The following is a 25,974-nucleotide window of genomic DNA, read 5'->3' as shown; positions in this document are numbered from 1 at the left end:
GTCGGGGCTCCCTCTGGGGCCTTTTCCCATAAATGGGCTCCCTCTAGGGCCTTTTCCCCTCACGATATTCCCATTCTTCCGTTACCACAAAACCGTTACCACATATCCGTTACCACATATTCGCAATGATGGAAACACGATCGTCGGGCTCCCACTGGGACCATAACCCTCACGACGTCGCCAACATTAACGAATTAGTCACAATTATTTCACATCCTTCACATTTTTTCATTCACATCACTTTAGAAAAATCATGAATATCATTACGTTTTTCATTTTTGAAACCAAGCATGCAACATGTATTTTAAATGTCTTCCCTCAATCATAAAAATCAAATAGACATTTAAAAATCATCATTCAATCATGAACAATTCATAAACATTTAAAAATAATCATATTTTCATAAAATAGCATTTAGGGCACTGCCATGACCTTAACTAATTTCTAGGTGTAAAAAGACCGTTTTACCCCTGGACTCAACATTTTACGTTTTCGACTTTTTCCTTGATTTCACGACTCTAACATGTCCCAAATAATTATTTAAGCTTACGTGAATTTTTTCCATAATTTTATTTGGCTTAAATGTTAGACTTTTTCAATTATCTTTTCTTAATTGTTTTAACAGTGTTTTAATCCCGAAAAATACCAAACTTTAATATAAAATTCTTAAATTCTAAATTTAGTCTTTTTATATTATTTTAGCCCTTATGGACCCCGACTCGACCCCCGTGAGCCGTTTTCCAATTTTTTCTTTACTTAAAACCCTATTTGACACCTAAATTTCACCCCCGAGCCAACTCTCGATTTTCACGAGTTACCCCCGAACTATGTCGAGCCAAAAGGTGCCCAACATAATAAATTAACTTACTGGACCCTAACTTTATCAAGGAAACCCTTCTAATGCCAAAAACGAGCCCTCTACTTCCTGAACAAAAGCTGGCCGAGAAACCTTGTTGGACAAGGTCTCTTGCACGCACTGCCTAGCCCCTAACCACGAACCCAGCCACCAAACCAACCTGATTTTCACCCCCTAAGGACCCTAAGGACTAGACCTGACCCAGCCCAGACCCCCTGAACCGCGCGCCCAAGCTTGTGCGAAGCACAGAACCCTGCACGCGATCCCCTTGATTCTCGGGTGGGAGTCCTAGCTTGCTAGGACTCCTTCCCTGCCTTAGTGCGCGAGTCCTAGCGTGGCTAGGACTCCCTTCCTGACTCTCTCATGACCCTGGCTATCCCCTGGAACGAGCCAACCAAGCCCTCCGTCCCTGCACAACAAAACCAAACCCCAAACTTGACGGCAACAACCGGTTCCTGCACGAGTTCTGGTTTCGTCTCACTTTCTTGGTTTTAGTCGATTCATGTGTGGTGTGTGGGACTCCAAAACCCGTGTAATACTTACCTATCCATGCCTAGACATCATGGCAGCCCCTTAGTATAAAAAAAACGTGAGTCATGGCATCAAACAAATTGCATATAATCACAAATCCAATGCATGTACAAGATGGTCTCCCTTTTTTTTTTTTTCGAAAATTCTGAATATATACATGCATGACTTCAAGCTTTTCATGCACACATACTTTAAACAATAATATGATGTAATGGATGAGAAAAGGGAGATTAAGGTGTGCCTTTGCGTTTTATACGCGCGAATAATCGTTGACGACGAAGAACGGAGGGACGACTACGGTTTGCTCTTGATAGACCTTCGAAAACCCCTTCCTAATTGCAAGTGTGTGCTGCCGTGTGTGTGTGGGTGTGGGGAGGGAAGAGTTTTCAGAGTGAGGCGTGAGTTTTCTTTTGCAAAGTGTAGGGTTTTTGATACAATTAACACTTTAAATACTAATTCATTAACTAAGTAGGCTTTAGGCCTATTAAGCCACCAAATTCAAGCCCATTAGCTTTAATTAGGATTAATAAAATTTTAACCAAAGTTTTGATTAATTAAACATGTGAATTTATTAGCCGGGTTGCCAAAAAGTTTGTATTTTAGTTGAAGAACCAACACCGATAAAATTTACGTCCCGGCGCATAAAAGCACCTCAAAAACCCTTTATTTTCATAAATACTAAAAAGCATCGACCATCTTTTAAATAATTAAAAATAATTATTTAATAAAAATATTTTACGTTTTCTTCAGTCCTCGATCCCCGTTCCTCGATCGTCACTTGAATATCCTTTAAAAATATATTTTAATTCTACCATGTAGAAAAATATATTTTAAACATGCAATCATGCACAACATAATTAATTAGCAGCTAAAATCAATTAATTACTCAATTTTTCATAATTTCCTAGATTCGCATGCAGTTGGATTACGTCGTCTTAATTTTGGACCTTACAATATGGATCAACACATCATCCTTAACAAGCTCGGAAATATGATTGACATCAGCAAGTCTCTTATACTTCCTGGCAATTGATCTTTGTTTTGCAGTAGCAGGAAATTCACCAATGTGAATTGATTGGAGTTCATGATCTGTGGTCCAAACGGACATAACCTCTGAAAAGACGTACTTTTCAACAGCCCTCTTAAATCTTTCAAAACGATGATGAGTACATGAAGGATGAGGGACGTGAGAACTGCTTTCACAATCCATCGAAATTTAAAATGTTATTTTCAAATAACAAACGGTCTGATTTATAGACAGCTACTAAAGAGACAGGAGGAAGATTGTAAAGGCCCGTATTTTGTATTCATATTTTAGCGGAATTATAAAAAAATTTTCTAAATAAATAATTCTCTTGCCTCATTTATAAAATAAACATGTAAATAATTTTAACTTTAAAATAATAGCGGAAGCAAATATTGTTTTCAAACAACAATTTAAAAATAGTCCAACGTGAACAACAATTTAAAAATAATCCAACGTATTAAAACTGAGTTTGAATAATAAAAGGTGCATAAACTAAATCATGAGGTCCTCGGGTTTACTGCTGCTGCCACAGGATTACTCACTGGTCTACGCCCTCCGTCTCGACCTCATCAGTACCTACAACAATCAAGTCTAGTGAGTCTAAAGACTCAACATGTATATATCGTGAATAACAAGTAAATATATAATAAAATCGCATGCAACGTAAAAATATGGTATCGTAAAGCGTATGGTGAAAATCGTATCATGAATAATTATAATTACGTGCATATCTGAAAATTATACATAAAAGCTTTGCTCAATAGAGCTCTGTCATGTCATATCATAATTTTCGTAAAGGCCCGTATTTCGTATTCATATTTTAGCGGAATTATAAAAAAATTTTCTAAATAAATAATTCTCTTGCCTCATTTATAAAATAAACATGTAAATAATTTTAACTTTAAAATAACAGCTGAAGCAAATATTGTTTTCAAACAACAATTTAAAAATAATCCAACGTATTAAAACTGAGTTTGAATAATAAAAGGTGCATAAACTAAAGCATGAGGTCCTCGGGTTTACTACTGCAGCCACATGATTACTCACTGGTATACGCCCTTCGTCTCGACCTTATCAGTACCTACAACAATCAAGTCTAGTGAGTCTAAAGACTCAACATGTATATATCGTGAATAACAAGTAAATATATAATAAAATCGCATGCAACGTAAAAATATGGTATCGTAAAGCGCATGGTGAAAATCGTATCATGAATAATTATAATTACGGGCATATCTGAAAATTATACGTAAAAGCTTTGCTCAATAGAGCTCTGTCATGTCATATCATAATTTTCTGGTAGAGATAATATTTCTAAGCAAGTGGCCCATAACATAACGTATGCGCCTGATCAGACTAAACCACAGTATACTGGGCGGTAGAGATCAATCACAGCCCTTGGACTTGATGTCCGTACCCATACATAATCATAAACCGGTCGTAAGTCACCAGGTGGAGAGGTCCTCGCTTATGCCTACCGACTTCCAAACCCATAAACATAAGGTGGCCACAAGACATATCGCATATATCTCAAAAATAAACATTTTATATTTTTATGCACGTAATATATTTATAACCTTATTTTTATCGGATGAGTTGGATCGCTACCAGGCTTGCTGCAACCTAATTCTAATATGTGACACATGAAAATATTCTTATCTTGACCAAAACTTAACAATAGAACCAAAAACGAGACGATTCGGACCAACAACTTGATTTTTAATCATGGCATCGTACCAACCCGGACCAACATTAAACCGACGTTTAACCATGATTAAAAATACCCCAAACATACTAAAAAATATGCATGAAGATAGCTGTACACGAAATTCCCTGCCTTAGTGCGCGAGTCCTAGCGTGGCTAGGACTCCCTTCCTGACTCTCTCATGACCCTGGCTAGCCCCTGGAACGAGCCAACCAAGCCCTCCGTCCCTGCACAACAAAACCGAACCCCAAACTTGACAGCAACAACCGGTTCCTGCACGAGTTCTGGTTTCGTCTCACTTTCTTGGTTTTAGTCGATTCATGTGTGGTGTGTGGGACTCCAAAACCCGTGTAATACTTACCTATCCATGCCTAGACATCATGGCAGCCCCTTAGTATAAAAAAAACGTGAGTCATGGCATCAAACAAATTGCATATAATCACAAATCCAATGCATGTACAAGATGGTCTCCCTTTTTTTTTTTTTCGAAAATTCTGAATATATACATGTATGACTTCAAGCTTTTCATGCACACATACTTTAAACAATAATATGATGTAATGGATGAGAAAAGGGAGATTAAGGTGTGCCTTTGCGTTTTATACGCGCGAATAATCGTTGACGACGAAGAACGGAGGGACGACTACGGTTTGCTCTTGATAGACCTTCGAAAACCCCTTCCTAATTGCAAGTGTGTGCTGCCGTGTGTGTGTGGGTGTGGGGAGGGAAGAGTTTTCAGAGTGAGGCGTGAGTTTTTTTTTTGCAAAGTGTAGGGTTTTTGATACAATTAACACTTTAAATACTAATTCATTAACTAAGTAGGCTTTAGGCCTATTAAGCCACCAAATTCAAGCCCATTAGCTTTAATTAGGATTAATAAAATTTTAACCAAAGTTTTGATTAATTAAACATGTGAATTTATTAGCCGGGTTGCCAAAAAGTTTGTATTTTAGTTGAAGAACCAACACCGATAAAATTTACGTCCCGGCGTATAAAATCACCTCAAAAACTCTTTATTTTCATAAATACTAAAAAGCATCGACCATCTTTTAAATAATTAAAAATAATTATTTAATAAAAATATTTTACGTTTTCTTCAGTCCTCGATCCCCGTTCCTCGATCGTCACTTGAATATCCTTTAAAAATATATTTTAATTCTACCATGTAGAAAAATATATTTTAAACATGCAATCATGCACAACATAATTAATTAGCAGCTAAAATCAATTAATTACTCAATTTTTCATAATTTCCTAGATTCGCATGCAGTTGGATTACGTCGTCCTAATTTTGGACCTTACAATTCCTCCCCCCTTAAATAAAATTTCGTCCTCGAAATTAGAACTTACCGAATAGATCCGGATAGCGACTCTTCAAGTCCCTCTCAGTTTCCCAAGTAGCTTCCTCTTCCGAGTGATTCAGCCACTTGACCTTGACCATTGGAATTACTTTGTTACGCAATCGTCTTTCTTGTCTAGCCAGAATCTGGACAGGTCTATCTTCATACGACAAATTTGGAGTTAGTTGAAGAGGTTCATAATTAAGCACATGCGACGGATTAGACATGTACTTCCGCAGCATCGAAATATGGAACACATTGTGAACTCCAGAAAGTGCGGGTGGCAATGCCACTCTATAAGCTAGTGTCCCAATCCTCTCCAAAATCTCGAATGGGCCAATAAATATAGGACCAAGCTTGCCCTTCTTGCCAAAACGCATAACACCCTTCATGGGTGCTATCTTCACAAACACGTGGTCGCCTACTGCAAACTCCAAGTCCCTTCGTCTTTTGTCCGCATAACTCTTTTGTCGGCTTTGTGCAGTCTTCATTCTATCACGAATCTTGACTACAAGCTCAGCTGTTTCTTCAATCACATCTGGACCAATGTCTCTTCTTTCCCCAACCTCGTCCCAATGAATAGGAGATCTACATTTTCTTCCATAGAGTGCCTCAAAAGGAGCCATTCCTATTGATGATTGATAGCTGTTATTGTAAGTGAACTCCACTAGAGGTAATTTTTGTTCCCAACTGCCTTGGAAATCAATGACGCATGCTCGCAGTAGATCTTCCAAAATCTGAATAACCCTTTCTGACTGACCATCGGTTTGAGGGTGGAACGCTGTACTGAACAATAACTTGGTCCCCATCGCTGCATGCAGACTTTTCCAAAAAGACGACGTGAACCTCGGATCCCGGTCAGAAACGATGGATACAGGAATCCCATGCAGCCGAACTATCTCCCGAATATACAAGTCGGCATACTGAATCATGGTGAATGTCGTCTTAATAGGTAGAAAATGCGCTGATTTCGTAAGACGATCCACTATCACCCAAATGGCATTAAATCCTTTAACTGTCTTTGGCAATCCCACAACAAAGTCCATGGTGATATTTTCCCATTTCCACTCGGGAATAGGGAGTGGCTTCAATTTTCCCGCTGGTCTCTGATGCTCTGCTTTGACTTGCTGACAAGTCAAACACTCGGATACATATCTCAAGATGTCTCTCTTTATGCCTGGCCACCAATATAACAACTGCAAATCTCTATACATCTTTGTACTGCCCGGATGAATGGAATATGGTGTGTCGTGGGCTTTCTTCATAATAAGATCTCTCAAAGAATCGTCACTAGGAACCCATAGACGGTCTCGATAACGGACTAAGCCATCCACTACTGAATATAAATTCCGGCCCTTGGCTTCATCTCTTGCTCTCCACTTTTGCAACTGCTCATCAGTAGGCTGTCCATCCCGAATTCTGTCTCTCAAAGTCGACTGCACTGATAATGTGGCAAGATTAGGGGCCTCGCCCCTAGCATACACGGCAAGCTCAAACCGCTGTATCTCGGACTGCAACGGTCTTTGGAGTGATAATTGAGTGATAACCGCTGCCTTTCTACTCAATGCGTCTGCCACTACATTAGCTTTCCCCGGATGGTAGCTAATGTCACAATCATAGTCCTTTACCAATTCAAGCCATCTGCGCTGTCTCATATTCAACTCCTTTTGGGTGAAGAAGTATTTCAAGCTTTTATGATCAGTGAATATTTTGCACTTCTCCCCATAAAGGTAGTGTCTCCAAATCTTTAATGCAAAGACTACTGCTGCAAGCTCAAGATCATGAGTAGGGTAGTTCTTTTCATGAATTTTCAACTGTCTTGATGCATAGGCGATAACTCGGTCGTTTTGCATCAGAACTGCACCTAAACCTAGCTTAGAAGCGTCGGTATAAAGAACATACTCCCCTTGCCCTGATGGCATGGATAACACTGGTGCTGATATCAAGGCTTGCTTCAACTTGTCAAAACTGTCTTGACACTCGGATCCCCAAATAAACTTAGCATTTTTCTTCGTCAAAGATGTCAAAGGCACTGCAATAGATGAGAACCCCTTGATGAATTTGCGATAATAGCCAGCTAGTCCCAAGAAACTGCGAATCTCGGTGACACTCTTCGGTACTGGCCACTCTTTTACTGCCTCAACTTTACTCGGATCAACTTCCACGCCATCCCTAGAAATGATGTGGCCTAAGAACGCTACTCTATCAAGCCAAAACTCGCACTTGCTGAATTTTGCATAAAGCTTTCTGTCTTGTAAAACTTGCAGTGCTGTCCTCAAATGGCGACTATGCTCCTCTCTGCTCTTGGAATAGATCAATATGTCATCAATGAAGACAATAATAAACTGATCCAGATACGGCTGAAATACGCGATTCATGAGATCCATGAAGATCGCTGGCGCATTGGTCAACCCGAATGGCATGACCATAAAATCATAGTGCCCATATCTTGTGCGAAATGCTGTCTTGTGCACGTCAGACTCCTTGACTTTCAACTGATGGTATCCAGATCGCAGATCAATTTTAGAAAATATCGAAGCTCCTTGCAACTGGTCAAACAAATCCTCAATTCTTGGCAGTGGATACTTATTTTTTATAGTGACCCTATTGAGCTCTCGATAATCGATGCAAAGACGCATACTACCATCTTTCTTTTTCACAAACAAAATCGGTGCGCCCCATGGAGAGTAACTAGGGCGAATAAAACCTTTGTCTAGCAATTCTTGAATTTGATCTTTCAATTCTTTCATTTCAGCGGGTGCTAGACGATAAGGTGCTTTAGATATAGGAACAGTGCCCGGCATAAGGTCAATAGAGAACTCCACCTCACGATCGGGCGGAATGCCAGAAACGTCTTCGGGAAAGACGCTAGGAAAATCCCTCACAATATCAACATCTTCTAGCTTCTGGCTGATGGATTCATGTGTAGTAGTGACACATGCTAAATACGCCTGACATCCATGCTTAATAAGCTTCCTCGCACATAGACAAGAGATAATGTGCGGCATTTGCTGGTTTCTTGCCGCCTCGAAAACAAAAGATTTACCACTGGGTGGCCTGATAGATACTGATCGCTGACGGAAATCAATCGAAGCTCCATTCGCAGATAGCCAATCCATCCCAAGTATAATATCGAATTCGGGCATAGGAAGCACAATAAGATCTGCCCGAACAACATCTTTGAATAAACGAAGCTCCAGATTCTTAACAATCTTAGACGTGAGCATCTGATCACCGGATGGAATCGAAACTTTGAAACCCAAACCCATATCTTGAGGAGTAACATTCAGTCTTTTGATGAAGGTTTCTGATATGAAAGAGTGTGTAGCTCCTGAATCTAGCAAAGCATAGGTAGCTACGCCTAGAATGATGATCCTCCCTGCGGTGAAAATGTCTTTTAATTCTTTTCGTGTTGACACTTAAGGATTTACTATCATTAATTCCCAAAGTTGAATGAAGATTTCGTGTTGAACTTAAACATTTCTTAGAGAAGTTTTGCTTTAGTCCCTCAATCTTTTAAGTCTGCATTATTGACCCATAATTTTCGAATTATTGCACTTAAGTCCCTTAAATTTTCGAAAATTGCATATTGGCCCCCCAATAATTTAGAAACCCCCTGTTATGGTTTTCTTTAATTTTGGCCCTTAGACTTTTTATTCTGAATCATAACATCCTTCACATAAAATAAGGCACAAAGATTCGAATCATTTTTCTATGGTTTCTAAAATCATCGCTTAAGGCCAACTAAGTAGAACATGCAACCTAATTTATTCTAGGTTGAAACTTAATCACAATTCAATTCTAATAATCAATTTAACATTTCAAGCCGAAATAAGGAATATAAAAATGTTAAATGACTAGGTTACCCGTGATGAGTGTAGTGTCTGCCTCTTCCTCGGCTTCCTCGGCATTCATCACATAAGCTCGGGCCGTAGTAGCTGCTTTCCTCTTTGGGCAATCAATAGCTTTGTGACCGACCTCCTTGCAGTAGAAACATTTATATGATCCCAGCTGGCATTTGCCAAAATGTAGACGGTTGCACTCCTTGCATGGTTGCCTCTCAGCAGGCTTTGGTGCTCCCGGATTCTGTGGCTTTGGTGGCGCTGGCTTCTTGACTTGACCTTGGGGCTTTTAAGGCCCTTGAGGTCTAGGAGGACCCGTATTTGGCTTCTTGTTGGGTTGATTGTTATTCTGATAGTGCTGCCTCTTGCGCTGAATCTCAAAGTCAATGTCCTTTAAGGACTGCTCAGCCTGATATGCATAAGTAACTGCCATAACATAATTCTCCGGACGCATCATCATGACTTTATCCCGAATGGTAGGTCTTAGGCCATCCTTGAAATGCCTAAGTTTTTCTTCCGCGTCTCCAGCAATAAGGGGTACAAAGTGGCAACCCCTATCAAACTTCTTCACAAAATCGGCAACAGGTACGTCTCCCTGGCGGAGAGTCATAAATTCCCTCTTTATCCGGCTTCTGACGTCAGCAGTAAAGTATTTCTCATAGAATTTCGTCTTGAACTGTGCCCAAGTGAGTGTAGCAAGGTCAACACCATGCTCGGCTCCTTCCCACCGTAAAGAAGCGTCATCCCTAAGCAGATAAGTAGTGCGCCTCACACGGTCGGCGTCTCCCATGTTCAGATAGCGAAAATGTACCTCGAGTGATCGGATCCAACTCTCCGCAGCAAATGGATCGGTGGTGCCAGAAAATTCCTTCGGCCCTAGCCTCCGGAACTGCTCATAAATATCATGTTGTGGCCTAGGTGGCTGCTGTGGCTGCTGCTGCTGCATCTGCTGTAACTGCAGCTGTAGCTGTTGCTGCTGTATCTGCTGCTGCTGTAACTGTTGCTCGAAGAGACGAGCCATACCCTCTAATGCACGAGTAGCAGGATCCCCTGGAGGAGGTGGTGGTGGTGGTGCATTTCTTTGACTATTCCCTCTGCGATTAACACTGTTCTCTGCCTGATTCTCGATAACGGGTACGCGTCTAGGAGGCATTTTATCTGAATGTTTTCCAAATTCTAACGTAACCAACATGCATTTAAATCTAAGTTCTCTAATCATGTAACACATCCTGACTTAATTAGCATTTTAAGCATGCAAGGCAATACTACTCAAAAAGCTATTAAACATGTATCATAAACATAATATCCATAACGTCATGCAGGTTAAATCATATAAAATCACATAAAGCAAGTAAATCTTACAACTTGAGGCTTGACGACTGATATTCCCGGCGCTGATGGTGGCACAACCCTTTGCAGGACCTTTGCTCTGATACCAACTGAGACGTCCTGCTCTTTTTATTGCTTTAAAAGTACTAAAATTTTTTTTTTTTCCTCACTTAGCATCGGCCGAACCATAAAATATTTTTGACATCATTTTAAAAATAAACATCCAACTGCTATTTAAAAATCCAAAGAAAAATATTTTAAAGCATAAAATCGCCAAACATTTTACTAAACCTAAAAAGCAATAATTTGAAAAGTAAAGCCCATACTAAACCTCTCAAAAATCTCTCAAAAGCATACATAAGTAATCTTAAAAATCTTTAATCATAAAGCATGAGTCAAAAGTCATAATGCGGAAAAAGTAGAAGCGCTGGTCCTCGGGTTGTGTGCGCCTTCAGTCCAGTCAAATCACTCATCAAGCCATCCCTCAATACCACCTGCATCCATCACACCTAGTGAGTCTAAAGACTCAACACACCATAATCTTGATAACGAGTAATACGTAATACAGTCAACATATAACGGTGAAAAATATGTGTACTTAAAATATCGTTTTCATGAAGATGCATAAACATAAACATTTTCATAAATATTTTCATGATGCATAAACTTTAAACATAAAAATTTTCATAAAATACTTTGTCATGACATGCAACCATAAACCTTAACCTTTTCCCTTTTTCCTCAACATGACATGACATAAAACATTTTTCATGATCATAAACATTTTTTCCTTTTCCTTTTCCTTTTCCTTTCCTTTTGTTGAATTCAGATCGTTAATTGTGACTTTCCTGATCATGCTCATGAGGGTCGATGGATCCATCTACATAAAACCACAGTACTGGGCGGCGGGGGACACCAGCAACACTCTCACCGGTCAACTGGGCCCTGGCCTATCATGATTCGAATAGAAATACGCTCGTCGGGGCTCCCTCTGGGGCCTTTTCCCATAAATGGGCTCCTTCTGGGGCCTTTTCCCCTCACGATATTCCCATTCTTCCGTTACCACAAAACCGTTACCACATATTCGCAATGATGGAAACACGATCGTCGGGCTCCCACTGGGACCATAACCCTCACGACGTCGCCAACATTAACGAATTAGTCACAATTATTTCACATCCTTCACATTTTTTCATTCACATCACTTTAGAAAAATCATGAATATCATTACGTTTTTCATTTTTGAAACCAAGCATGCAACATGTATTTTAAATGTCTTCCCTCAATCATAAAAATCAAATAGACATTTAAAAATCATCATTCAATCATGAACAATTCATAAACATTTAAAAATAATCATATTTTCATAAAATAGCATTTAGGGCACTGCCATGACCTTAACTAATTTCTAGGTGTAAAAAGACCGTTTTACCCCTGGACTCAACATTTTACGTTTTCGACTTTTTCCTTGATTTCACGACTCTAACATGTCCCAAATAATTATTTAAGCTTACGTGAATTTTTTCCATAATTTTATTTGGCATAAATGTTAGACTTTTTCAATTATCTTTTCTTAATTGTTTTAACAGTGTTTTAATCCCGAAAAATACCAAACTTTAATATAAAATTCTTAAATTCTAAATTTAGTCTTTTTATATTATTTTAGCCCTTATGGACCCCGACTCGACCCCCGTGAGCCGTTTTCCAATTTTTTCTTTACTTAAAACCCTATTTGACACCTAAATTTCACCCCCGAGCCAACTCTCGATTTTCACGAGTTACCCCCGAACTATGTCGAGCCAAAAGGTGCCCAACATAATAAATTAACTTACTGGACCCTAACTTTATCAAGGAAACCCTTCTAATGCCAAAAACGAGCCCTCTACTTCCTGAACAAAAGCTGGCCGAGAAACCTTGTTGGACAAGGTCTCTTGCACGCACTGCCTAGCCCCTAACCACGAACCCAGCCACCAAACCAACCTGATTTTCACCCCCTAAGGACCCTAAGGACTAGACCTGACCCAGCCCAGACCCCCTGAACCGCGCGCCCAAGCTTGTGCGAAGCACAGAACCCTGCACGCGATCCCCTTGATTCTCGGGTGGGAGTCCTAGCTTGCTAGGACTCCTTCCCTGCCTTAGTGCGCGAGTCCTAGCGTGGCTAGGACTCCCTTCCTGACTCTCTCATGACCCTGGCTATCCCCTGGAACGAGCCAACCAAGCCCTCCGTCCCTGCACAACAAAACCAAACCCCAAACTTGACGGCAACAACCGGTTCCTGCACGAGTTCTGGTTTCGTCTCACTTTCTTGGTTTTAGTCGATTCATGTGTGGTGTGTGGGACTCCAAAACCCGTGTAATACTTACCTATCCATGCCTAGACATCATGGCAGCCCCTTAGTATAAAAAAAACGTGAGTCATGGCATCAAACAAATTGCATATAATCACAAATCCAATGCATGTACAAGATGGTCTCCCTTTTTTTTTTTTTAAAAATTCTGAATATATACATGTATGACTTCAAGCTTTTCATGCACACATACTTTAAACAATAATATGATGTAATGGATGAGAAAAGGGAGATTAAGGTGTGCCTTTGCGTTTTATACGCGCGAATAATCGTTGACGACGAAGAACGGAGGGACGACTACGGTTTGCTCTTGATAGACCTTCGAAAACCCCTTCCTAATTGCAAGTGTGTGCTGCCGTGTGTGTGTGGGTGTGGGGAGGGAAGAGTTTTCAGAGTGAGGCGTGAGTTTTCTTTTGCAAAGTGTAGGGTTTTTGATACAATTAACACTTTAAATACTAATTCATTAACTAAGTAGGCTTTAGGCCTATTAAGCCACCAAATTCAAGCCCATTAGCTTTAATTAGGATTAATAAAATTTTAACCAAAGTTTTGATTAATTAAACATGTGAATTTATTAGCCGGGTTGCCAAAAAGTTTGTATTTTAGTTGAAGAACCAACACCGATAAAATTTACGTCCCGGCGTATAAAAGCACCTCAAAAACCCTTTATTTTCATAAATACTAAAAAGCATCGACCATCTTTTAAATAATTAAAAATAATTATTTAATAAAAATATTTTACGTTTTCTTCAGTCCTCGATCCCCGTTCCTCGATCGTCACTTGAATATCCTTTAAAAATATATTTTAATTCTACCATGTAGAAAAATATATTTTAAACATGCAATCATGCACAACATAATTAATTAGCAGCTAAAATCAATTAATTACTCAATTTTTCATAATTTCCTAGATTCGCATGCAGTTGGATTACGTTGTCTTAATTTTGGACCTTACAATATGGATCAACACATCATCCTTAACAAGCTCGGAAATATGATTGACATCAGCAAGTCTCTTATACTTCCTGGCAATTGATCTTTGTTTTGCAGTAGCAGGAAATTCACCAATGTGAATTGATTGGAGTTCATGATCTGTGGTCCAAACGGACATAACCTCTGAAAAGACGTACTTTTCAACAGCCCTCTTAAATCTTTCAAAACGATGATGAGTACATGAAGGATGAGGGACGTGAGAACTGCTTTTACAATCCATCGAAATTTAAAATGTTATTTTCAAATAACAAACGGTCTGATTTATAGACAGCTACTAAAGAGACAATAGGAAGATTGTAAAGGCCCGTATTTTGTATTCATATTTTAGCGGAATTATAAAAAAATTTTCTAAATAAATAATTCTCTTGCCTCATTTATAAAATAAACATGTAAATAATTTTAACTTTAAAATAATAGGGGAAGCAAATATTGTTTTCAAACAACAATTTAAAAATAGTCCAACGTGAACAACAATTTAAAAATAATCCAACGTATTAAAACTGAGTTTGAATAATAAAAGGTGCATAAACTAAATCATGAGGTCCTCGGGTTTACTGCTGCTGCCACAGGATTACTCACTGGTCTACGCCCTCCGTCTCGACCTCATCAGTACCTACAACAATCAAGTCTAGTGAGTCTAAAGACTCAACATGTATATATCGTGAATAACAAGTAAATATATAATAAAATCGCATGCAACGTAAAAATATGGTATCGTAAAGCGTATGGTGAAAATCGTATCATGAATAATTATAATTACGTGCATATCTGAAAATTATACATAAAAGCTTTGCTCAATAGAGCTCTGTCATGTCATATCATAATTTTCGTAAAGGCCCGTATTTCGTATTCATATTTTAGCGGAATTATAAAAAAATTTTCTAAATAAATAATTCTCTTGCCTCATTTATAAAATAAACATGTAAATAATTTTAACTTTAAAATAATAGCGGAAGCAAATATTGTTTTCAAACAACAATTTAAAAATAGTCCAACCTGAACAACAATTTAAAAATAATCCAACGTATTAAAACTGAGTTTGAATAATAAAAGGTGCATAAACTAAATCATGAGGTCCTCGGGTTTACTGCTGCTGCCACAGGATTACTCACTGGTCTACGCCCTCCGTCTCGACCTCATCAGTACCTACAACAATCAAGTCTAGTGAGTCTAAAGACTCAACATGTATATATCGTGAATAACAAGTAAATATATAATAAAATCGCATGCAACGTAAAAATATGGTATCGTAAAGCGTATGGTGAAAATCGTATCATGAATAATTATAATTACGTGCATATCTGAAAATTATACATAAAAGCTTTGCTCAATAGAGCTCTGTCATGTCATATCATAATTTTCGTAAAGGCCCGTATTTCGTATTCATATTTTAGCGGAATTATAAAAAAATTTTCTAAATAAATAATTCTCTTGCCTCATTTATAAAATAAACATGTAAATAATTTTAACTTTAAAATAACAGCTGAAGCAAATATTGTTTTCAAACAACAATTTAAAAATAATCCAACGTATTAAAACTGAGTTTGAATAATAAAAGGTGCATAAACTAAAGCATGAGGTCCTCGGGTTTACTACTGCAGCCACGTGATTACTCACTGGTCTACGCCCTTCGTCTCGACCTCATCAGTACCTACAACAATCAAGTCTAGTGAGTCTAAAAACTCAACATGTATATATCGTGAATAACAAGTAAATATATAATAAAATCGCATGCAACGTAAAAATATGGTATCGTAAAGCGCATGGTGAAAATCGTATCATGAATAATTATAATTACGGGCATATCTGAAAATTATACGTAAAAGCTTTGCTCAATAGAGCTCTGTCATGTCATATCATAATTTTCTGGTAGAGATAATATTTCTAAGCAAGTGGCCCATAACATAACGTATGCGCCTGATCAGACTAAACCACAGTATACTGGGCGGTAGAGATCAATCACAGCCCTTGGACTTGATGTCCGTACCCATACATAATCATAAACCGGTCGTAAGTCACCAGGTGGAGAGGTCCTCGGTTGTGCCTACCGACTTCCAAACCCATAAACATAAGGTGGCCACAAGACATATCGCATATATCTCAAAAATAAACATTTTATATTTTTATGCACGTAATATATTTATAACCTTATTTTTATCGGATGAGTTGGATCGCTACCAGGCTTGCTGCAACCTAATTCTAATATGTGACACATGAAAATATTCTTATCTTGACCAAAACTTAACAATAGAACCAAAAACGAGACGATTCGGACCAACAACTTGATTTTTAATCATGGCATCGTACCAACCCGGACCAACATTAAACCGACGTTTAACCATGATTAAAAATACCCCAAACATACTAAAAAATATGCATGAAGATAGCTGTACACGAAATTTGGTGAATGGAATCCAAAAACATAAAACACTCTTTCGAGAGTCATTTTAGCACATTGCACCGTAAATTCTCGTACGACCTCTAAACTTGACCAAATCATGAACGGACAAAAAAATGACTTTCCTAACTCATTGAGGTATTGTCCAGTCCAAGGCCATGGGCTAAAAGCCAACAAAGAACTCATACCAACCTCAGAAACCGAACTCAAGTCTGCTGTCAAAAAATTAAAAATACAGCAGCGGCCATTGCACGTGTGAGGGGGAAAAATCCAAAATTTCATGACCATTGGTTTGAACCACCAACCAGAGACTCTTACCAACATCCTAAGGCATGGCTTGGGCCATGGCTAAGGGCTAAAAGCCAAGCACAAACCGAGCCAACACCTAGGACAATTCAACATGCTAGCCGAGAACACCACTTGCTGTGCAGTGTTTTGTATTGAAATGTTTTACTGTCTTGTCTCGTTCCAAGGGCCATTTGATCAACTATGGCTCGATCTAGACATGATGGAGTGTTGTATGAACCATGGCTACGGGCTAGGAGCCCACCACAATTCATCCAACATCCCAAAACCGAAAGTTGCTCACACCAAAAATCAGATTTTGAAAACCGAAGAGTACTTGTCATGTTTCTGTAAAAATCTGAGGGATCTATGAAACAAGCTTTGAAAAGATGATTTGGTCACGTCTTAGACATGATAAGGAAGGGTTCTAACCATGGCTACAGTCCCTAGGACAGCCAAGATTCAAACATCCCTTTAAACAATCCAATGACAGAAACCGTGAACCAAAATTCTGTACTCATAAAACAATTGCTGTCATATATTTATTCCTGAACGTATGGATGTAAACCAATGGACCAATAACACCCTAACACCCTCTAAATCATGCCTAGAAGTAGCCTTGAGAGTTTGGAATCGAGCAACTTCTTGTAATCATCAAAACATCTCAAACCGTGAAGTTGGAACCCAAAGAGTCCAGAAAAATCTGCATAGATTTTGCTTGGGAAACTTGTCAATTTCGTGATTTAGCTTGAATAATGGTTATATAATGGTTTAAAAATATCTAGAGGACTTGATTAAAGAGAAAAGAAACAACATATACATGCCTGGAATTTGTTTTGACAAAAACAAATCAACACAACGAATATGAGCGGCGGAGTCGGAGTGAAATTTCTTTCTTGTTCTTCTACTGCAGTTCACGATTTTTAGCTGCTGTTCTTGATTGTAAGCTGTTGTTTTTCTGCTAATTTCAAAGGTAAGAGTATGGGTTTATTAGACAATGAAGATGAGTATTATAGGAGGTGTTAAAGATACCATAATATGCATTAATTTGGGAGGTTACAAGTGAAGAAGTTAAATGAGTTTTTGAATTGTTTCTTCTTCTCTTGCTGGCCGATAGCTTTTCTCTTATTATTGCTGCACGATCAACCACTTCTAGACTAATATGTTGAGTAGAATTGAGGTGTGTTATTGCATTTGAATTTACTACCCATTAGAGAATTAAAATGAGGGAATAACTTCACCTTAATGACCATTGAGGACGGTTTGAATGGTTTACTACACCTTTGAATTGTCTTGACCGAAAGTTACAACTCATTTGTATGATATATTTTTATTTAAACCTTGCATTTTACTTGTTTAAGATTTTAAACTTTATTATGTATATTTTAATGCATTAACAAATTAATTTAGTTTAAAATCTTGCTTAAAATTTTGTATGGCATGCTTGACCTCAATTTTAGTATTTAAATGTTATGTTTAATTTCTTGACTATATTATACTTAGATTAATTCATCCTGAATTGTTTACACATTTTAATTTAAGCTTTACTTAAATTTTGAACCTAAAAGAATTTATTTAACAACTTAATTCTAATTAATTTAATAAATCTTAAAACATTTTATTTCTTTAAATTAAATTATTCATTGACTTAATTAAATTTAGGAATATATTTCCTATTATTAATTTTTTTATCTTAAATCTCCAAACTCCGGTCCGACCTCGCGTATTTACCCTGAAAAGATAAAACTAAACATCTTCTTTTAAAATAAATAAAGCACTTCATATTTTCATAAAAATTAATTTTAATTAAATAATAGAAATTATGCATGGCTTATACGTAATCTGATTTTCGGGTTCTACAAAGACGAAGAGTCATCAGTTACCAAATAGATTTAACTGATCCAAACTAAGTTTCTCTTACCCTACTTTTAAATTTTATGCATTTGTTGAGGGGGAATATCGAATAAATGGTTAACTGAGAAGACAATAGTCAGTTGGTCCTTAACTAAAATGATTCATCTCATAACTGCTCACTCAGTTGCTGACCTAACTGATCTTCTCCAATAAGTTAACTGATTAATCGAATAATATTCTATATTAAATGACGTGACTGATTTTTTACGCATTTAATTGTTGTCTTTCAATGAATAGTGTTTTGAAACGTGGACCCATATTATCCATTTATGTTCTATACACGTTTTCATCACATGTACACACACTTTTATTCAAATTTTCTTGGAATGACACATGTCCAAAATTTGAACCGTCACATACATATGTACTATACCCCGCTCCACTTCAGTTTTTCTTTCTTACGCGCACATCAGCATTCAGAGCAATCACTATTCAAAGCTTATTCTCTTTCGCAGATTACAATTCACTCAAATGGCCAACCAAGTTCCTGCTTACATTCTCAATGCTATGGTTGTTGATTTTGATTCAGTCTTGACTGTGAAGGATGAAGGAGTCAAGAATATCTTTCTCAAACTGGAAGCAGCCGGGCTGAAGAGATTTCTGGGAAAATTTTCCCAATAAATTTATCTGAAGGAGATTCAATACTTCTACGCTAATGGATACATCACTACTGATGGCAAGATCGCTACTACTGTCAATACTCAGTTGCTGATTATAGATGAAGACTTCTTCATCGATCTATTTCAGCTGCCTACTGATGGGCTTTCATATACCACTGAAGTGAAGGCATCTGATGTTGAAGAGATGCAAACCCTTCTTTCTGCTGATGGTCGGAAGATCAAGGTTTCCGATCCCAAGTAGGAGCTGAAGCCAGAGGTGCAGTTGCTGGCTGATATTGTAGCCAAGGGGCTATTGGCAAAGTCAGGATCCTTTACTGCCCTAACTCTGGGAAAATATAAACCGCGACTGCAATGACAAGAAGACGAACTAGAAGAACATTATTTTCAATATTTTGAAGAATATGTTTCAATAAACCAAGCAATCCAAGGGATATGCAGTGCAACTCAGCTATATGCTGAAGGTGAAGGAGTTAGTGGGTGATGATGCTGAGAAATCATCCAGGTTTAAAGTTTTCAAAGCTAAGAATGTGTAGCCACCGAAGCTCAAATTGGACATGTCTCCTGAGCAGTTTTTGAAGGTAAAGAAAGAGATTGGGATGCAGGAGGCTCCGAAGTAAGTTAAGAAGGCTAAGAAAACAGTCCAGAAAAGACAACCAACGTAAACTAATTGTCTCTGAGTCTGTTTCTGAGAAGACTCCTCCACCCAAAATCACCAAGAAACCTCGCACTTTGAAGACTAAGCGAGCAGTTGCTGTCAGCATCATCCCTACTGAACGGCTGACACCATCAGGACCCCAACAGCCTATTGAATCTTCAGCCGAGGTTCAGTTACCTAAATATGCTGCTCAACTAAAGGAGAAGATCACCAAATCTGGTGATGAGAAGAAATCAGCACAAATCAAGGCTCCATTGATCATCATTACTGGCCACACTCCTCTACCGATTGCTAGACCAAAAGGAGTAGTAATCGGGGAGAGAATTGATGCAACAACTTCAGGTCTAAGCATCCCTCATGCCCTAACTAATTCAAAAGGCAAAGGGAAAATGCAAGAAGAGCCTAGGCCATTAAATTCAATCCAAACTCACATTGATCTAATATGGAAAGAGATCAATGAGTTTTCATTGACAAAGATGAAAGCCTACGATGATTGGCTTAAATTCAGAACTCAAGTTTTTGCTACGCAGCTTTTGAAGAAATCAGTTCTAGAGAAATTCATAACACTGGAGAAGGTTGTGCTCAAAATGGTCAAAGCTTCTTCAATTGTTCAAGCTCTGGAGCGGAAGAAATACTTCATTGACCAGGTGTGTGAGAAGAAGTTACAGAAAATGCTTGTTCAGTTGCAACTCAATTTTGATCCTACCAGTCCAACAACATTCAATGATAAAGTTGTTTATGACCAACTGGACTCGGATCTTCTCTCGCTCCAGTTGGAAATCAAACAATGGGAAATGGACAAAGAGCTGACTCTACAAGCAGATTCCCAATATCTCTCAACTCAAGAGCCAGCTGTTCAATCAGCTCAACATCAGGAGCAGTCCAAAGAACCATTTGCTGAGTCTTCCAAGCAAGCAACTACTTCTATTTCCAAGGATGCACAACCATCCTCAAATGCTGAACTACAACTCTATTCAGATGCTGAATTATCACTAGAAAATGTTGATGAAGTGATAAAATCAGTTGCCGTTGACATTCAGCTACAATCAACAAAAGCAGTTGAGGATATTTTTGTAACTGAAGAACCAGTCGAACAGACAGAAGAACCAACTGTACAGAATTTCTCTAAATCTGAAGAGCCAGTTCAGTCAGCTGACATGACTGAACAGGCAGTTTTTGAAGAAACTAACAAGGCTCAGCTGGACTCGGCACAAACTGAAGAAGTGCCAGCTGAAGAACCGATTAATATTTCAGTTGTTCAACCAACTGGAGAACTAGCTTTTCAACCAACTGATTCTCATACAAGAGAGCCAACTGTTACATCTGTTGATCCAAACCTTTCCTCTCCTCAACAGCTTCAACAGGAAGACTTACCAGAACATGATTCGGAAATGGTGACACTTGAAACAGATACATCTGACAAGGATCATCTTCGATGAACAGAACAGAGAACAGGAACCAGAAACTTCTGAAGCCATGTCTCCTGGCATCTTGATAACAACTGAATCCTTGTTCGAAGAAATTCAGGCTATCCAGACCAATCTTGTCGGTATAGTGTCTTCCATTTCAGATATCAAGACAACTCAATTCTTGCACACTATGAGGTTTGATTCTATAAAGGACAATACCATGGGAAAATTGCAGTAAATTCAAAAGGATGTCATTGCATTATTCCTTCAAATGGACGAACTTCGGAAAGACAGAGTGTCAGCTGAAGCTAATTTCCAGACTCAAGCTTTGGTTACAAGACGCCTTGACTTTCTGGAAAGCACACCAAAAATATGGATTTACTTCAAGATATTCTATTAAATGCAGTGTCAAAACTCAACTCAGATGTGCGGATGTTATCGAAAAAGGTTAATGAGTTTGACAAAAAGGGGGAAGAACAAGAACAAGGAGGAAAGGATCAGCCAGAAAAATCTTCATAGATCATCAAGAAGAAATAGAAATTATTTTAATGTTTCTTGAAGCTTATTTCTTTCTTTCATTCTTTGTATGAATCTGTACATTGAAAGGATTATTTTATCTACAATGAATTCGAAGATTATTTTAGTGAGTTCAGTTGATCAGTTCATGTATTCCAAGTTTTGTCAAACACTAAAAGGGAGAAATTGTTGGAAACTAAATTTCGGTTGTTTGACAAAAAAATTGCTTAAATCAATTGGATTAACTGATCAAGAAATTTAAAAGTAACTGAACAAATAATCAAATTGATGCGCAGACTTATTAAGGCAACTGAACCAGCTAAACTGATCATACGCAGACAACTGACTGATCAGCTGGAAACTAATCAGTTGCTACATTCAGTTGTGAGCTTATCAGCTATTGCTTATCAGCTGATCATTCACCTGTACACGTCATCAGTTAACAAAAAGGACTTTCAACCGACAACAGTACAAGCAGACTGCAACAAATAGTGGGAAAGCCGCAAAGCTGAAATTTACGAATGTCAGAAGAATATTGACGTGGCAAACAACAGATATAAAGATTCAAATTACATTGATTATTACCGTTGAAGAGAAGGGCAGTTGAAAACCACCCTAACAATCAACGAGTTACTATTCTATCAATCTTGCTGTTACTCTGCTGAAATTCTCGCTCATATCAAAAGAATTAGAAGCTCACACTTATCATATTTATTCGTAGCATTCTAGGCTACTTTTCGAGCTTTCTAGCACAAATTTTTTTGTTGTACATTCGATCTTTAAAAGAGATCAGTTGTGCTAAGTCCAGTTGAGTACTGTGAAACATTTTGTAAACTAAGAGTTTCAGTTTTGGCATTGTTAAGTCCAAACTGAAGTGGGTCTTTACAAGTGTTTGTATCGATCAAAGTCTTTTAGTGGATATCCTACCCTTGTGATAGAAAGGGTGAAGTAGGAGTGATTGAAATCTCCGAACATCCATAAAATCTCGATGTATTCTCATTTCAATTTTATTCTATTTATCAGTCAATTTATTTCCGCACTTTATTGTTAACTTATTGATATCGACTGACAAGATTTCGAGTTTCAATTTGTCACTAAACTGACTCAACTTTCGAAAAGATACTGAAAATCGTGAGTGTTTATTCAACCCCCTCTTCTAAACACTCTTTCACTAGTTAATCGATCATATCAGTATTCAAACCAAGTGTGGACATTGGTGGATCCACCTGAGGGAATCGTTCCCATAGGATGCAAATGGATCTACAAAAGACAAGGAATTCACTATGAGGAAACTTTTTCACCAGTTACTATGTTAAAGTCCATTAGAATACAACTACCCATAGTAGGATGGTGTGACTATGAGATAAGACAAATGGATATAAAGACTGCATTCCTCAATTGAGACATCAAAGAAAATATTTATATGTCTCAACCTGAGGGATACACATCAGTAGGAAGTGAGCATAAGGTATACATACTTAAAATATCAATATATGGTCTCAAGTAGGCGTCAAGGAGTTGGAACCTCGGATTTGATAGAACTATCAAGGAATTTGGTTTTGCTAAAAATTTTGAGGAACCATGAGTGTAAAAGAAAGTTAGTGGGAGTGTTGTGACCTTCCTGGTACTTTATGTTGATGATAACCTGCTCATTAGGAATGATATAGGATTACTGCAATCAACTAAAGTATGGTTATCAAGTCAATTCTCCATGAAAGGTATGGGTGAATCATCCTATGTATTGGGAATACGAATCTATAGAGATAGATCAAAGAGGATGATGGGGCTCACCCAAGCCACTTATATCGATACCATCGTGGAGCGATTCTCTATGGAAGAGTCCAAGAGAGGATACTTACCAATGTGTCATGGTGTTACTCTATCTAAATCTATGTGTCCCAAAACTGATGAAGAGATAGAGATGATGACACGTATTCCATATGCAACCATTGGTAGTATCATGTATGGTATGATATCGACACGTCGGATGTTGCTTACGCTCTGATTGTTACAATCAGATATCAGGCGAACCTAGTCCAATGCATTGGAAGGCCGTGAAAGATATTCTTAAGTACTTAAGAAAGACTAAGAACTTATTCATGGTCTATCAAGGTGGAGAATTAAAATTGGAAGGCTACACTGACTCTAGCTTCTAATGTGACGTTAATGATTCGAAATCGACCTCTAGTTTTTTATTCATGCTAAATGGTGCGGCTGTCTCTTGTAAAAGTTTCAAGCAAGACATCGTTGCGGATTCCACCACTGAAGTTGAATATATTGTTGCATCTGTTGCAGCCAAAGAGGCAGTTTGGATGAGGAATTTTGTCCAAGAGTTGGGCGTTATTCCTAATGGAGTTGATCCAGTCCCGGTGTACTGTGACAACACTGGTGTCGTTGCGCAAGCAAAGGAACCAAGGTCTCATAAGCGATCCAAACATGTATTGAGAAAATTCCACATCATTCGGGAGATTGTGGGAAGAGGAGATATATCAGTCGAAAGAGTCCCCTCTGCAGAAAATGTTGTTGATCCACTTACAAAGCCCTTGCCAGGACCATTGTTTGAGAAGCATCGCGAAGCAATGGGATTAAAGTTTATGGATAGTTGGCTCTAGGGCAAGTGGGAGATTGTTAAAGTAGATGCCATGTAAGTCAACTGTTGGCTAGAGAATTTATTAACCAGGTTGTAAGAAACTATCTTTATTTTAATATAATTCATTATTTCATAGTTTGTTATTTCTTTATCTGTATACCCATGTAATCGTAATTCGATGTTGAAACTAATTTGTAAACACTGTATAATCTAAATTCGTTCCTAGTTGATTCATCCGCCTAAAACGTGGATAAAGGTCTCTTGAGCTCGAGACTGGCATCTGTGACGTTGTGTATCGCGTATCTTGGTAAGGACATTGAGATGTCCAAACATGCAGATGGGTAGTCATATTATGATTATACCGAACTACCCTCCCTCGGACTTTTCAAGTTGTTATCATTCATCGAGAGGATAAGTTCGTGGTTATGATTGTACACTATTAGTCCTCACGACCCGGGACAACAATGAGGTTCTATATGCTAGGGCTGTGCTTTGACTCGTTTATCAACTCCAGGAGGGTCATAAGGTGGAGAGATTGGGTACATTTGCGACACATGTAGGAGCTAGTGCATTGTATAATTCACCGCTCACCTACGAGTGTGAATATCCTTTGTGATATGATGAAATGATAGACATGGAATCTTTGGCCAGAGTATGAGATGTACGTTAGAGAAGAAGTTCTCCAATTGTACATGCGATGCCACTATTTAATCTCAAAGAAGTGTCACATAGTTATCGAATTATTCTGTGACCCTCGATAAACCAATGGTTGCAGATTCGATCGTGATATATGAGATGAAGGGACCGTACTGTACGCTAATCATAACCGACGGTTCTCGGAGGTACTATCAGTGATACCTAGGGAATCATGGGGCGATGCTACTAGACGCTCTTACCATGATCCGATGGTTTAATCAGAAATATGGTTTCTGACATTCTCATGATCAATTGTTGATACATAAAATGTGGCAAATTTGGGTAAGCCCGAATAAAGGATTATGTCCTGAATCACAAAGAGTTGTGAACCCACGGCTAACTGTATCCCTGCATCATTGAGAGTCGCACAAGGACTTGATCATTTGTTCCCGTGGAATGAATAAATTCAAGAAGTTGAATTTATATTATGATAGAGTAAATTCAAGGAGTTGAATTTATGATAATTTAATTTTTAAATTAATTTATGAGATAGTAAATTCAAAAAATTGAATTTATGAATTTATAAAATTTGGAGAGAACAAATTTAAAGAGTTGAATTTATAAAATTTGAGAATTTAATTTATTAAACACAAAATTTGAGTTTATTAAATATTAAATTAAATATAGCGGGAAGTATATTTAATGGACTTGTAGGAGTACAAATCTAACATACTAAATAATTAAAGTTCTTAATGGACTTTGGTTAATTAATTAAACTAGTTGGAATAGTCCAATTTATTAACAAAGATCATTAATGTTAATTATGAAAATTAGGTCATGGCTTGATTATAAAAGATAGTAAATAAACCATAACCCTAGCCACCAAGCAAGCCTCCACTCTCATTGTGATTTTCAAAAATTCCTCCAACTTTCCTCTCAAAATTTTCGGCCACATCAAAGAGTTTTTGGTTTGAGCGGCCT

At 38.0% G+C, this 25,974-nt stretch overlaps 1 pseudogene; it reads right to left on the bottom strand.

Annotated features, from left to right (window-relative positions):
- The window catches only part of LOC142531769 (long-chain-alcohol O-fatty-acyltransferase-like), an 82,915-nt pseudogene that overhangs the window by 52,872 nt on the left and 4,069 nt on the right, over nt 1-25,974 (bottom strand).

The sequence above is a fragment of the Primulina tabacum genome, chromosome 2 (genome assembly GCF_025594145.1).
Source record: "Primulina tabacum isolate GXHZ01 chromosome 2, ASM2559414v2, whole genome shotgun sequence".
Classification (NCBI taxonomy): domain Eukaryota; kingdom Viridiplantae; phylum Streptophyta; class Magnoliopsida; order Lamiales; family Gesneriaceae; genus Primulina; species Primulina tabacum.
The sequence above is the reverse complement of the archived record's forward strand: the minus strand, read 5'-3'. Positions and strand labels throughout refer to the sequence as shown.